The sequence below is a fragment of the Magnolia sinica genome, chromosome 13 (assembly GCF_029962835.1).
Source record: "Magnolia sinica isolate HGM2019 chromosome 13, MsV1, whole genome shotgun sequence".
Taxonomy (NCBI): domain Eukaryota; kingdom Viridiplantae; phylum Streptophyta; class Magnoliopsida; order Magnoliales; family Magnoliaceae; genus Magnolia; species Magnolia sinica.
In genome coordinates, this window is record NC_080585.1 from 7,784,642 (window position 1) to 7,800,348 (window position 15,707).

Genomic DNA, 15,707 nt, shown 5'->3' on the forward strand with positions numbered 1-15,707 from the left:
ATGGAGTAAATAATATGAATTTAAATATTTTTTAATAAGTTGATATATTTATAGAAATGTATGTAATATACTAAATTAAATTTAATATATCAAAATAGTATACATTCATGATATTTGACAAAATGATTATAATAAGCCAAATTAAATACATATACGTTGTCAAAAATGAGAAAATTTCAAGTCTCTAGTTGGCCACAAATGTAAGTATTATAAACAAGCCACATGTCAACATTTTTCAACTGTACATTTACATGGCTAACCTTTGAATAGTTTAGATCCTTCTATCATTTTGATTTTAGCGACATAAAGAACAATTAAATTATTTTGAAATATCATCAACATGCCCATGTATACGATAGACAAATGTGTGGTAGTAATTTTGTTTACAAGTGCGACTCTTCAAAGAATTCATAAAGGCAATTCACCCTTTTTAGAAGGTAACATTTTTTATTTATTTATAAGCTTGTTTACTTGCGTTTCATTTTTCTCCCATGTATTTATTCCTATCCAAACACACCTCAACTGTTATTCACCTTCATCTACTCTTAATTCCTCTCCCAAATAGCTCCTTAACTAATTTAATATTGGGAATGTAGGTTGGTAACAATGGATTATACAATCTAGTTAATTTTTACTTAAGATATAGTATAGCTAGGGGTGCACACGGTTCGGTTTAGTCCGGTTTTGGAGTGAAACCGGAATCGAACCGTTCCTAACGGTTCTAGAAAATTTGGAACCGGAACCGAACCATTGGCACCCTAGAACCGAACCGTTAAAACCGGTTCAGTTCTGAATTGGTTCCACGGTTCTTGGTTTTTTATAATCCGACTCAATTGTAAGTTCATGTCCATCCATGTTGTGGTCCATTTAATGAATGGTTTAGATGTTGTATAAGGTGTTCAAAAATATATTTATGAAAATAATTATTCTAGAGAAAATAATTATAAAGTATGTAAAAATACATCGGTTCGGTTCAACGGTTCAGTTCTACGGATCGGATTCATGGTTTGGTTCTACGGATCGGTTCACGGTTTGGTTCGGTTCTACATACCCCAAAACCGAGAACCGAACCGATGTCACCGGTTCTTTGATTTTTGGTCGGTTCCGGTCCGGTTCTACGGTTCTACCGGTTAAATGTGCACCTCTAAGTATAGCATATATACTATTTATAAGTACCCATGTAACAGAAGTTGCCATGGCATTATGTAACTCATCATTTTTGGACCACAAGCACCCAGTAGCCTACCACACTTCTTTTTATGTGCATGAAATACCTAAGCTATATTGGGAGCATATGTTTATATCTAAATTCATTGCATTAACTGACAATAATCAATTGAACTTAGCATACAAGAGTTTTAACATAAGGTCATAGGTTCAAGTAACTATCGAGGTGAAAATCCTCTGTGGCCTGAATACATGTGTAAAAAAAAAACAAAGGGCATACAAAAGACACCCATAAGCCATGGATTACCAGAATAAAAACAATGTAAAACTATTCTTAATACCCATCGAGATGAAAATCCATAGTGGTGCGAGCGCAGTGAAAAAAAAAAACAGCATACAGAATATGTTGGTAAGACTTCGTTTAGCCACACCAGTAAAAACAATATAAAACTGCTCTTAAAACCTCTACTCACATAGGAGTGGCCCGCTGGATATTACGATCTAAGGTTGGATTTTTGTATTTTTTACTTCATCTTAGTGAATTGCACCTAATTAACAATTCTGATACAGACCAATGGCCCCACCCACAAACCTATAGTTAGCATCACATACTCATTGTACCTTGCTGTGTGGCCTACAGTCTTGTTGAACGCAACCTGATGGACGGAGTGGATTCTACGTATGGTGGGCCCCACAAGCTGGGGGATTTTTTTGCCTAAAACGGGTGTACCGAAATAACTCAAGGTAAAATCGTCTTTATAAATGGAAATTAATAAAGTACCAGGAGTGTTATTTGGCAAAAAAAATTCATGAGGTCCGGTGTTTTACTAAATTTTTTATATTTAAATTTATTTTCGGATGAAAAAAATCTTAATGAAATTTTTTTGGCAAATTTTCGTTTCTTCCGTTTTTTTGGTTCTTTCTTAATCTTGCTGAACATCTAAAATAGTTCAGTTGGGCAATCTCGACCGCTGAGTTCGAGCATTTAATCTGGACCACTTGGAGAGCTTTTACGGAGGTTTATATTGACTCGAATCAAATCGCAATGACCCGCCATGTTTTAGGATAAGATATGGTGGGGCCCACTTGGTGTACACCCTGTTTGCATACGTGGCATGGGCAGCGTGTGCGAGGGTGATGTGAGGTTATAAGATATTAAAGTAGATCAATGAATTTTTTTATCTTCATTTTGCATCTACGCAGGTAGAACACAAGCGCCACGTTGGTGAAGATGGAACCCATGCTTATGAGATCCGGGACATTCATCAAAGAGTCTATTGGGTGAGCATTTACCAACCTAAAAGATCAGGTGACTAACTCTTCAGGTGAGCCACGTTATATGTTGAATCAGAGCCCTTGATTTTGTTTCCTTGATGTGTCCTTTTTCTCCCGCTAGTGAAATAAATGATGGGTGGATCATCTTATTTTTTCAGCTGAGACACGCAAGCCATAGGGCCCGCCTGAAGAACGTCCTTGTCTCGCACATATGAGCCGCATTGGCACCGAAAGGGCCTTGTTTTGGTGTTTGATGAACGTCTGCAAATAGCATTTCTCAAACATTCATTTAATATTAGATTAGAGAAGCGGGAGTACGGAGGCAAAACTGGCCATGGAGTCAATACTCTCCCATTTTTTAACATCAGACTTCGTTATATATGATCTGAACCGTCTGTTTGGATATCGCACTATGGATGGTACATGAAAAAAAAATATTCTCTGACTAATTAATCAAAACCATCCGATAATTGACCAATGAATTGGTTCCATCCACAATTAAAGGCCAAAATATCAATTCGTCACGCATTTAAGGGGGTAGAAATCGTTCATAAGAGAGTCACAATCAGCTAATTTTGAAGTCATCTCGGCTAGTGGGCCATCTGGATGGACGTTCTGGGGTCATGGGAGTGGGAGACGGAGCATATGGACGGTCTTCTTCCGTCCATACTCGGATAAAAATTTTCTCTGAAAAAAGAGGTGGGAAAAATGGAGAAGGCACGTTAAAGGCGACCTCCTCTTTTGGTGGACGTGGGATACTGGCGCCCAAAATTTGGCGCGCACGTAGAGATTGAAGAGGCATTTCGCGGTTCACGTGCTAACATGGAAGATGCGTGCGGGATCCGGGCTACTCATTAAGGGTCCACAGGTGGACGTACACCTGATCAAAAATGAAAATCCACATATTTTGTGACCCGAATGTGTAGCTTGATTATAGAGGATCAGTCATATTTATTTTTTTAACTGTCAAATTTTCTCATAGACGTATAAACTATCTGATGAGTGCACTAATAATAACATTAGTCAATAAATTTTCCACTTTAGCTTCCATGTTTTGAACGGTTCGGATTATATAAAAATCTTTCAAGTTAGGACATGTGCCGAGATTCACCTAGTATATCTGTCCTCGCGCGAGTCGTCTTGGAAATCATCGCGAAACGCCCAGGAAGAGGATGCTTGGTTTCGGGGAATATGCTCGGCGGGCTGTACACGTGCGTGTGAGGATTGATGTACGGTCTGTGATTTTTATTTTTTAATTTTACGGAAATCGATGTATTCCGGTAGAATTATTCTTTAATGGGACGGGCATTAGATACTGAAACGTTAAATAGCCAGTCGGCTACTGAAGTGGCGTCACCAAGTTTTGTAGCCCACTATAATGTCTGTGTAATATCAACACCGTCCATCCATTTTCAGGTATCATTTTAGGGCATGAAAGAACGAGGCAGATAAAAGCCTGCAGAGGACCCACCAAAGAAAATAGTTGAAAGAGTGATTCACACCGATGAAACTATTCTGAGTCCTATCATAATATTTATTTAAAATCCAACCTATTCAAAAGTTAAAAAAGACTCGAAATAAGGAAAAATATAAATATCAGCTTGATCTAAAACTTTTATAACCTTTAAAAGTTTTTAATGATGAGTTTTCTATATCAGGGTCTAATGGAGCTTTGGATTTAACTCTTTCTTTGGATATTGCCCTAAAATAACCTCCTCAAGTGGTTAGAAGGTGTGGATATATGACATATATCATGCTTGGGCTCACGGAACTTACTGACATCACATCAGTAGCTAGTCTCGCTACTCAACCCGTCAGAAACTGATCCCGTTGTAGCTAGAATCTCTATTAAAGTGACGTCACTAAGTTTGTAATTATACTGCCCATCCATTTGAATAAATTATTTTATGCCATGATCCAAAGAATGAGGTAGATCCAAATATATATTAGAGCCCAATGCCAAAAACAGCAGAAAGAGTGACGCATATAGTTGAAGCCTTCCATAGGTTCAATGTTATTTTTATTTGAGATGCAACCTGTTCTTAAGTTAACGTAGATATTAAATTAATAAAAACGTAAATATGAGCTCGATCTAAAACTTTTGTAGCCCGTAGAAGTTTTTAATAGTGGACGTCACTCTCTCCGTCTTTGTTTTTTTTTTGTGGTGGGTCCATTAGAGATTTGGATCTAATTCATTCTTTTTCTTATGCCATAAAATGGTCTCTTCAAATGGATGGACGGTGCAGATATAGACATACATAATGGTCAGACCCACGAAACTTGGTGACCTAATTTCAGTGGCGAGTCTCACTACTCAACCTGTCAGTAGCTAATCCGCGTTCGAAGCCCTCGTGCACCCAGGATGGCCCACCTGACATCGTGTTGGACCATTTAATAGAAGAGGCTCTCGATGGATGCTCGGATCGGACCTACAAAAGTATGGCCAATTTAAGCCTTGTCGTTCATTTTGCACGCAATTAATCGGATGATTTAAATTATCTGATCATGATGATTTTGGATATGTGTCCAATTCACAGTGGGCCATGTCGATCCAACGGTGGTTAATGGTGATAGGTGGGCCGACAAGGCTACACAGCAGAAACTGCACCGCCAGTCTTTTGCAGTGCCTACAGTGGTCAATGATGACAGATAAGCCAACGTGGTAGAAAGAATGCTAATTGATCATTGCAGTACAGTGTTTACTGCCGAATATGGTTGACACATCTCTCTACGTGGCAGAGAGATGTGCAAATTGGGCCCATCTTTATTCAGAGCCCAAATATGGATGGTTTAATGATCGCGTCTATCAGACAGTCCCATCCATCGAATTTGTGGCCATCAAAGGGATGTAGGGAAAGAAAAAACAGTAAACGGTCAAAGATGCCGTTGGATAAAATGACGAATAGGATTATCCCATGTGTTATATTCTTGAGAGGTAAGGACCTGATGCATCACCTACCACGTGCCCAGTGGAGAGACGGCCTACATGTCCTGGTTCTTCCTGCTCTACCATGTCATCTCCCGCTTTGGAAAAGAATGCCCAGGTGGAAGATAAATCACTGGTACGGTAGAGCCGGAATGGCCGAAAAATAATATAGCCTCCTATCTACAGAACACGTGGCAATGAGATATAACGATCGGGACCGTCCATCAACTCTATCATGGATGGGATTTAAAAATAAAATAAAGTCAAACCAATTAGATGATCGTACCCACCACAATTCTCCAATTTTCCATGATGAATGTTTGGCCAGTTACTATTTTCATCTCACACCATCGGTTGAAGGCCAACTTTCATATGTATATGATAATCAGATATATGTATTTTGAAACATCATTCATCCAATGTAGAGCAACTGGATGGGTGGATGGCCCCGCTTGCCCCATTGCTCTACCGTTTGTGTTGCAGAGAGATATTTCTTGGGGAGTGTTGGCTGTATCAGTTTTTTCGGCTCCACCGAATCGTCTTCGCCCCCAGTGAGCACCCTGATACATAGCTCAAGCGGTAGAATGAGTGAAAGATGCCTCATTTCAACACTGAGGTTTTGGTATCATCCCTAGTGGGGTGGTTAACATTGTGGTGTCAACTGACAGTGTTGCGTACTAACAAGCTAACAAAAAACCGAAAGAGATTAGGTATTACCCGGAAAACACATCAGTGGGTGTTATCCTTGCGGTGGGGCAAACCATGATAGTGTGTTGTATATCCACATTGTCCGTACGTTTCTCCGGCCCATATAGGATGCTGTCTCAAAAGTTATGTAGTTGAAAATCTCATGTGAACCATGCTATAGGAAATAGTGATGATTGAGTGTTTTTACTATAAAAAATTTACGAGGACTCAGTCGTTAGGTTTTTGTAATATTTATTTGCAAATCAATGAATTAATTATGTCAAAAAATATAGATGAAGGGAAAATACAAAGAACAGCTTGCCCATAAATTATGAGGCCCTCAATAAAAAATATAATGGTCATTTATAAATATTTAAAGTATTACGTTCCACTTAAAATATAGATCTTTTTTAGGTTTAAGCTCTTCCTAAAATGAGATGAAAAACAGAAGGACACTGTAAATACACAACAAATATATTAAAAGGCATGCTCTACAGGGATAGGTGAATAACTGATAAGGTATTACTGGGTAGCAGTTAATCCACTCCCACCTAAGTGGGAGGGTGAGACTCGGTTTGGCTAATGACCCAACACCAACCAGCCCCAACATTTTGTAGACAGTTCATTTATTTTTTCGGCTCATTTTAAAGCATGAAACAATAAATGAAGCAAATCCAAATATTAGGTAGACTTCACAACAGAAAACGATAGGATCGAATGCTTGCCATTGAAAACGGGCCTTAGGAAGATTTTAATGATAGAGGTTCAATGACCATAGTTTTATATAGTGTAGTCCACTTAAGATTTAGTTCTACTCATTTTTCGATTGATGCCCTAAAATTACTAGGAAAAAAATGAAAATGTATTAACAGCATGGATAAAACAAATACATCATGGTGAGCCTAACTAAGCTATGGTGTTGGAGTCACCGGCAAAACAGCACCGGAAAGGTCCGAGTTACCTGTTAGCTACGTGGCTTTACAGTGGTAATCACGGGATCGAATAAAGAGACGAAATTGAAGGCTGCCAAGCAACCTCATTTGGTAGCCCTTAATACGTGTCTGGTGACAGGTAGCTAGGTGGGCCACCAAACTGATCCTTTTGCTCGTTTTCAAACGGTTTGTTATTGACTAATGTAGACACAGGCTCACAGCCTGGCATTGTGGAGGAGTGACAATAGGAATTATGGACACGTGCCAGCACAATTGTGCAGGATCCCATCAGATGCGCCCATTTTATGGTGGTTGCCTTGTCTGGAAAATCAAGCCGGCCGATCCTTCCGGTGCGTCCCTCAACAAATCGAACGTAGACAAATTTTTATAACCGTCCATTTCGTTGGTGCATGTGCGGCTGAACTGCTACCAAGTTGGCCTGATTTTTGGGCCAGAGTATGTACACGATGGGGCGCTCCTGAGTCCGGACGGTCTGCTTTAGTCTCGTGCACATGCGAGGGACGCGAATTTCCCACAAAAACCGTTGCAGGGAGCCTGTGCAACAAAAGTCCCATGGGCCCACCATGATGTTTACGCTAGATCCACACCGTCTATCAGTTTCATCCCTTTATCCTGTGTGACCCATCTTTTGAACGGTTTGGATAACATAAACATCACAATGGGCTCCAAGAAGGTTTCAATGTTGGGCATCTCATCACAACGTTTCCTGTGTCATCTCCCACTCAGATCTGGCTGACTTTTCGGTTTACATTCCAGCATGAGCTAGCTCAACTGATAGAGGGAGTGGATACAACACAGTATCAGTGGAATTACAGAACTTTAAGTTGCACGGGGAATTCGCCTCCATTGTGTAGGTTGGTATCCGCGAGCCATAAAAGCCGAGTCCATTTCGGTGTCAATGGTAGGTACAACGCTCGAGAGTAGGGCCGGCAACGGTCGTACTTTCAAGCTATGCCTATTCAATTTTTTGCATTTGTAAGCCCACGCCCGGTCCATTAACAGCCCTTCTTGGAAGTTTGTAATAACACAATGGGCCTTTTACAAATGGGCCCATGTGGAGTGATCCAAACCATCGGTATGATGTACTTCTTCAATCTATACGACCATCACACCAATAATTCACAGAGCGGAAGGATCCTAACCTTTCAATTGATGACCGGTAATAGCCGGCTGAGAAAGAAAATAAGGCAACGATCCACCTACCGTAAAGAATGGCCAAACGAACAATTGCTTGCATCTTTCGACATGGGGAATTTTGACGCACTGGCTACACGTAATGAGGCCCATCAAATCAACGGTTCTAATCCCTTTAACATAGCTCCCAACCTAAAATCTCGGAGTACCGTACGAACTCTCGCCGGAGCACTTTGGTCTCGTGTTTTCGGTTGCCACAGGAGGGCCCATGGTTCGGTAATCCGTGATGTTTGTCTGTTACGTACTACTGTAGATGGTCCATGCCTAAAACTATCCTTAACAACATAATCCTGGTCTTTCAATCAATGGCCACGATTAACGAGAGAGAACTTTGCTAAGTCCACACACGCGAGTATAATGCCGTGTACACGCGGCACATATGACATCGTGGTATATTGGTGCGAGTACCAATCCATTCATCAGAAAGGTACCACGATGCAGATGCTCTAGCCCCACGATGAAGCAGATTTATTAGTCAGGTGGGCCATAGCTTACAAATAAATGTACGGGTGAAAAGACTTGGCTGATGTTCTCTTACCCATCTAAATGTTCGTAACATGGTGGCCCATCTGCTGAATGGGGAATATTTACTTTTTTGGTCTCGGACAGCTACAATTTCAGATGAATATGATGGACGGTGTGGATACTGCATCTGTCGGCCACGCTCACACATGTGAAGGCATGTGCACGACCCACCTTGTAGTAGCATGTTGGCTTATCAAAGCTCTAAGACATAGGCAAAACGGTCCATGTTTTTGACGACGTGGGCTGAGCTGCCTGCGTACCCTCTGAGCTCGGTTTCAGTAGACGATACCGGTTCGGTGCTGGAAAAGCCATGGGCCCCACCATGATATATGTGTTTTATCCACGCTCTCTGTCTACGTTTCCAAACTAATTTTAGTTTATGAGACCAAAAGTGGGGCGCATTCAAATCTCAGGTGGACCATATCTAGGGGCGTTCATGGAGTCGAACCTTGAACTTAGCTTCGAACCAAGTCGAATCAAGCTTTTTCAAGTCGAGTCGAGCGACCTAACCGAGCTAGCTCGATTTGTGTACACCCATAACTATATCACAGGAAAGTAATGATTTAACGCCTACTGTTGCAGTCAAAATCTAGACCACCTTCCGCTCGATGCTGCGAACCCCTATTGAACCCTGGTCTTGCACAAAATGTGGTGAGCAAAAGAGACCCTGACTTAAACAGGAGATCCTCTGATACCTAAGTCAAGTCAAGGGAATCTGGGTCTAAGTCGAGCTTAGAGAGAGAGAGAGAGAGTGCAGGATATCGCGTACCTGTCTCCTTCCTGAAAGATGCTACTTATACCCTCTCGCTTAAGATGGACATGTCCGCTTAAGTAGGCGCATTTTGGGCCATTCACCACGCCTCGTGGGTAATTCGGCCACCTAGTCATTTAGTGGTCGTGCAGACGTGGGCGGTTGAGTAACCGTCACCAATCGTGCAGTAGTGGGACACCTCATGGTCCCCCTCATTAGTAGATTCTGCTCTGAATCCCGAGCCGACTGCCTCGGCCTCGGATCACTTCAAGTTCCGAGTTAGTCGTCAAAGCCTCGGGCCTCGGAGCGAAGGTATAACGAATGTCGGGTTGGAAGTCCGACCTCTGCCTATTCTTATAACTCCGAGCTTAGTCTTGCGCCTCAAGTCGGTTCGGAATAGCCTCAGGCCTCAGAGTTCAGATGTCTTTGATATTCCCATAACAAGAGCCCCCTACTCTCTGAGTTGGGACACGAACTCAGAGAGTAAATACGTGCGAAAAATAAGTAGCCTCCAATGTTGTGCCTCTAATGCGTGCGGCCACAATCATGACTCCTATATCCAAGAAGATACGTACTCGGGGTTTCCTGTCTGTGGGTTCACCTCTGTTGGACGCGTGGCGACGGTTAGAATTGCGAATCGTTAGGGTAATCATGAGGGGTCGCAGCGTAAGCCAAGAAGGACATCTAAGTGACACTTCCACTGCTCGGAGCTCGTTGCCCGATGCCGGGAACAAGCGACTCGGCAGTGCTTAGGCCAGTGGCTCTTCGCCACGTGTCTTCTAAAGTCAGCCCGTGACGGTTCGACTATAGTTATCATGTCTCGCCATAAATGCGAGAAGCATTCATGGGTTATATAAACCCACGTCTTCACTTCTTCCATTCTCTAAGTTTTCGTTACTGTGAGCTGCTTGAGAAGGTGATTTCCGGCGAGTGTGGCCTGCGGGAGAGGCGATTTCGACCGATCACCAGTTTCCGGTAGATGCGATTTCTGGTAATCGTTCTAGACAGCTTCCGGTGAGTCCCCCCTCACTTCCGGCTTGCTCTTATTTTCTTTATTTCTTTGGAATTTCAAACGACTCGGAGATGGTCCGAGATGACTATGCTTTCGAGGATGATTCCAAGTCAGAGAGCTCGGATGATAGGCGGGAGGCTTTTGAGTGCCCTCTTGACGTAGTACCCCTCTACCCTCTGCCTAAGAGGGGCAAAAAGGTCAGGACTCGAACACGCCGAAAGGGCAGAAAAAGCCCCCCTGATCCAACGAGAGGGGTTATAGAGATGCCCGCATATAGAATTCTAGATTGATTGAGTCCAATTAGAATTCCAAATCCCGCACTCCGTCCAGATACGGGCTCCCGAGCCCATTGACACCCCTAGAGATCCTGCTGAAGGGGAAGCTGCGATTTTTCTCTGCTCCTTACAATGTGGCTCCGCCTTCCTATGCCTTCATCTGCATCCTGACAGCTTACTTGGGACTGGCCCCAGGCCAGTTTACCCCCAATGCTTGAAGGGCTTTAATATCCTCGTAAATCATCTGACATCAAGCCAAGAACCCAGAGCTGATGAGCCTGTCCTAATCAAGATGGTCAGGAACCGTGGTACTGCTTCACTGTAACACCCCGTACTTTCCAGTACTCGGGTGTTACCATATAACCAAGCTTAGCGTAAATACAAGTCAGGCCTAAGTAAACACTTATGTTCATCCTAGTTAATTTAAATCTGACCGTTGAAAAACAACCTGCACCTATATATTTAATGTACATAAAATATTATGGAAATAATATTATATTAACTAAGCATGATGGATGGTAATTTTACAATGTATAATTAAATTATAAATATCAACTTAGTATTAAATATTTTGTACAAAAATTATGAGATATTTTATAAGATGATATATTATTTAACAAGGTGATTTTAAAAGAGATATTGTACAATTTTCAATCCATACATATGTGTAATTTGATATTGTAAATTGAGGATTATATATTAATAAATATGTGATTAGTAGCATGTTAATATTAGAAATTATATTTATATCTATGTATGAGTTTTAATTATGTTAATTACATGTAAATCCATATTGATATTAGTATTAGTTAATAATGCAGGAGGAAAGCCTTAAATGGACCCTTGAACTCTTTTAACCGTTGACGTTCAATTTTGGAATGGTCCGACCAGTAGATCAACGTAAATCCACCATTAGGACTAAAACTAGTTCGTATGGCCCACCTAAGCTTACATTAACCTCAACTCGGGTCAGATGGCCCAAATGGCCCCACAGAGGACCATGGACGGAGTGGATCTCTCATAAACATTGCGATGGACCCTACACTAAGGTGCATGTGCACCTCAGCCCGCATGCAGGACGCACACTGAACCTTCAGCACGGTCAAACTGGGTGCTGACCGCGTTTTCCCGCAAATGGGAAAATCTCCCTCTCTCTCCTGTTTCTCTGCTAGCGAACGGGCTGACGTCCGTTTGTTTCAATGGTGACCCACCAGTGGGCCCCATCTTCATGATCTGAACTGTCCATCCGGTTTATACGATCCCTCGGACCAAATCCCACCTAAACTCGCACCTTGGAACTCGTCTGTATGCACACAATTCTTGATGCCACCCGGTCCTACAAATACCTCGTTTCCAAAAATGGAAACTGCTTTCTTCCAGCTCAGCGATCCGCGTGAGGCCGAATCCGCCTATCCTGACCGTTCATTTCAAACCAATCCCAGCCATCCAATGGTTCCCCAAATGGGAGAGGATTCTCGCCCACAGAGAGACCAATACCGGGGCTGGTTTCGGCCTTACAAGTCGTACCTTAAAACGGCTTCAAACCAGTGCAATCTGGGCCATCCAAATCACATCCAACGGTCCTATAGAGCTAGGGATTTTCATAAATGAAGAAGGAGCTAGTAAATGCAATTGCTCTCCACCTCCTACAGCGGTTTGAGAGAAAATCGGCTGAAACCTGCTCCAGTCGAACCCACCACCCGAACGTCCATCTAAGCTTCATTCTCTCCATTCTCCAAGCTTCCTGGGGCCCATTGGATCAGTCCACAACTGGTAGAATGAAGAAAGAAGCCTTCATTGGAGATCCGCCATTAATGATATTCATCTTCTCCACTGCTCAAAACCGGGTCAGCGCAGTTCGGGATGTCATTTTTCTGGCTTTCACCATCTGGTGATGGCGAAGGGAGAAAGAAAAAAAAAGAAAGAAAGGAGAAAGGAAGATGAAGGTGCGTGGTGGGTTGCTGCACCAAGCAGCTGCACCACAACTCGATCCGAGCCAAGTGCAGTCCGAGCCAGGCTGGGTTTGTCTGCCGTTGCTGCAAGGAATTAGGAAGAGGATGTAAGGAGAAGGAGATAGAGATAGAGAGAAGGAAAGAAGACAAAATCAGAGAGAGGGAAGGAATGGCTGCCATCTCACGGTCGGTTTCCTGCTGCGCTGAGTCGACTCAGTTCGACCAGGACTGAGTCGGGTCAAGTGGGGATTGTGTTGGATCCGATCCAACCTCCTTGATGGCCTAGCTGTGAAGAGAGAAGAATAAATAAATAAATAAAAGAGAAGTAGGAAGAGAGAGGAAGAAGATACAGGTAGAGGAAGAGAGATCCAACTCGACTCACCTGAACTTAGTTGGAACTCGCTGGAGCTTGCCATGAGAGTTGGGCAGATCTGGTGTAGTCCAGATCCTTGCTGGAGTTCTCTAGCAGAAAAGAAGGAAAGAAAGAAAAGAAAGGAAGGAAAAGAAGAAAGAAAGAATGAAGGAGAGAGAGAGAGAGAGTGTGTGTGTAGATGGTCGTTGTGTTGAGTCGAGTCAACTCGACTCGAACCGAGTCATCTAGGTGAGTCAACCTGTCTCCCCAATCCAGATTCATTTCAATGCGTCATTATCATTGCTAACAATGTTATCATTAGTATTGTTAATATTACCAATGATTAACCGCTAGTAGGATATTTAGGATAAAACTAGTTATGATAAACAAATTTCAATTATTAAATCATAGTGTTTCATTTATCATTCTTAAACCTTTGTTAATGATAGTGGATTGCACTAAATGATGTCATCATAATGATTATTAACAAATACTAATTATAATATTAACATTGATAAATATTTCATAATTGTTAGATTAACTCTAAAATTAATAATACACCAAGAAGGGTTCAAACCCTAAGAAACCTAGCCTAGAACTAAACTCTAGGATAAAATCCTAAAGCTAAGTAATCTAAACTCTAGGTCAATACCCTGGATATCGATAGTGTGTTGGGTTTGAGCTAATTATAGAACTTCATAACTCATGGTAGATCACAGTGTCTAGTATCATGGCTAGATTCACTATTATTGACTGTTAGCATCAGAAAGTACTTATAATTTTTCTTATGGAATTAGTATAATTATTAGCATTAATCCCTATTATATTACCAATAGTAAATATTCTATTTTTTTTATTACTCATATTACTTAGTAGATTATTAGTCATTATAAGGATGATGGATAATATCGGTGTATTTAAATACGAGCTTGTGAACCATCATTATTAATGTGCCAACTAATATAGATTATAACACCAACATTAATAGTTATCTTGTAATTCTTAAGATTAAATTATAAGGAATGCATCGTTTAGGGTTCAAATCCTAGAATCTAAGTTTAGCATTAAAACCTAGGATGAAGGCCCTAATTCTATACTAAAACACTAAGAGGTAACCCTAGGCTATCATCTTAAATCCTAGGTAAAGTGTAGGACTTGGATCTAATTGTACAAGTTCCTGGTTTATGATAGAGATTGGTCCTAAGGAAACATGCATTCTCTAGCAACACTGGTAGGCAGTTCAAAGTATAAGGTGATGATTCTTCCCCTTGAGCTTTCCATCTTCTTATTAGCTTAAGTTATAGTTTTTATTAAAAATTATAATTGATATCTCTCTCTTATAATCACATGTGTTGCTGGTGGAAATTGAATTGCTATATTACCTGCTTAATGTTCATCCTGTATATTTGTTCATGCCTGTGGATTATTTGTATATTGCTTATGGACTTTAAACTGGTACATTAGTGGGAAACCCCCACCTATAAATGTACACCCATACTTGGGATGTAACCCGACTGGTTGTGATTAAAATGGACCTTCGACTTAGTGGTTATTAAGTGATGGTCTAAATGGATCATTAATGTGGGCCTACCATCCAGGGTTGTTGAGTCCAATAGTTTTCAAGGATGGTCTTTTATCGCATGGTTTTGATACTCGCCCTATGAGGCCTATTTTGATAATTGCCCTATGTGGCTTGTTTGATATCGCCCTATGTGGCTTTGTTCTGGTATTTTCCCTGTATGGGTTCGATGTTTTATACCGTGCAACCACGCGATGGTAAGCCCCATATACTATAATATGATTGGCCACTAGTCGATGGGTTTCCATTAAACATCCTAAGATGGTAGCCTCATGAGCCGGGGACGGTGGTAATGGGACACTATGCCTGAGCTGTCGGCCTACGCTGGGCCATGTGCTCCCCGTAGTGACCTTTAAGCTTATCTAAATTGGTTGGTTGTAAATGGACTAATAATTACTTGGCTAATCATGCATGCATGACATACTACGACGGCTTGGATCATTATGCCCATGCGATTACGCTGCGAGTTGCGCTAATGACCAGCCGATCGATTTATGATGATGACTTGGATCACTCATGCCCATACGATTACGTTACGTGTTGCGCTGATGACCACTCACATCTTTGGGTGACGACCCCATTGCCTGTCTGGATGTTTTTCTTGGGGCTCCGACCGTCCGGATGATTTACCCGGGTCGATGATTGCATTCATGCATCCATGCACCTAATAAGACTGCATTTACTCTGTTTTGGTTGTCTAGATGTTTTATACTATTTCTTACCTAATGCGGCGGTGTGTAATCTTGAGGGGAATTCACACTGAGTTGGTTACTCATCCATCAAATATACAACCGTACAGGTAGTACAGGTGGCTTTAGTGATGTGTATGTTCAGACTTGATGAGGAGCAGAGTACGATTGCCAGGGATGCATGGCTATATTTACCTGGAGGAGCTGCGTGATCTTGCGGCTTATATTTATATGCTTACCGCTATTCTTCATGTATTAAATGCTTGTAAATTTTGTACTTGTTAAATTCAGAGACATTGGTTTGTATAAGTCATTATGGGTAACTTCTTGTAAATTTGAATGATAATGAAACTTTCCTTTATGTCGATTT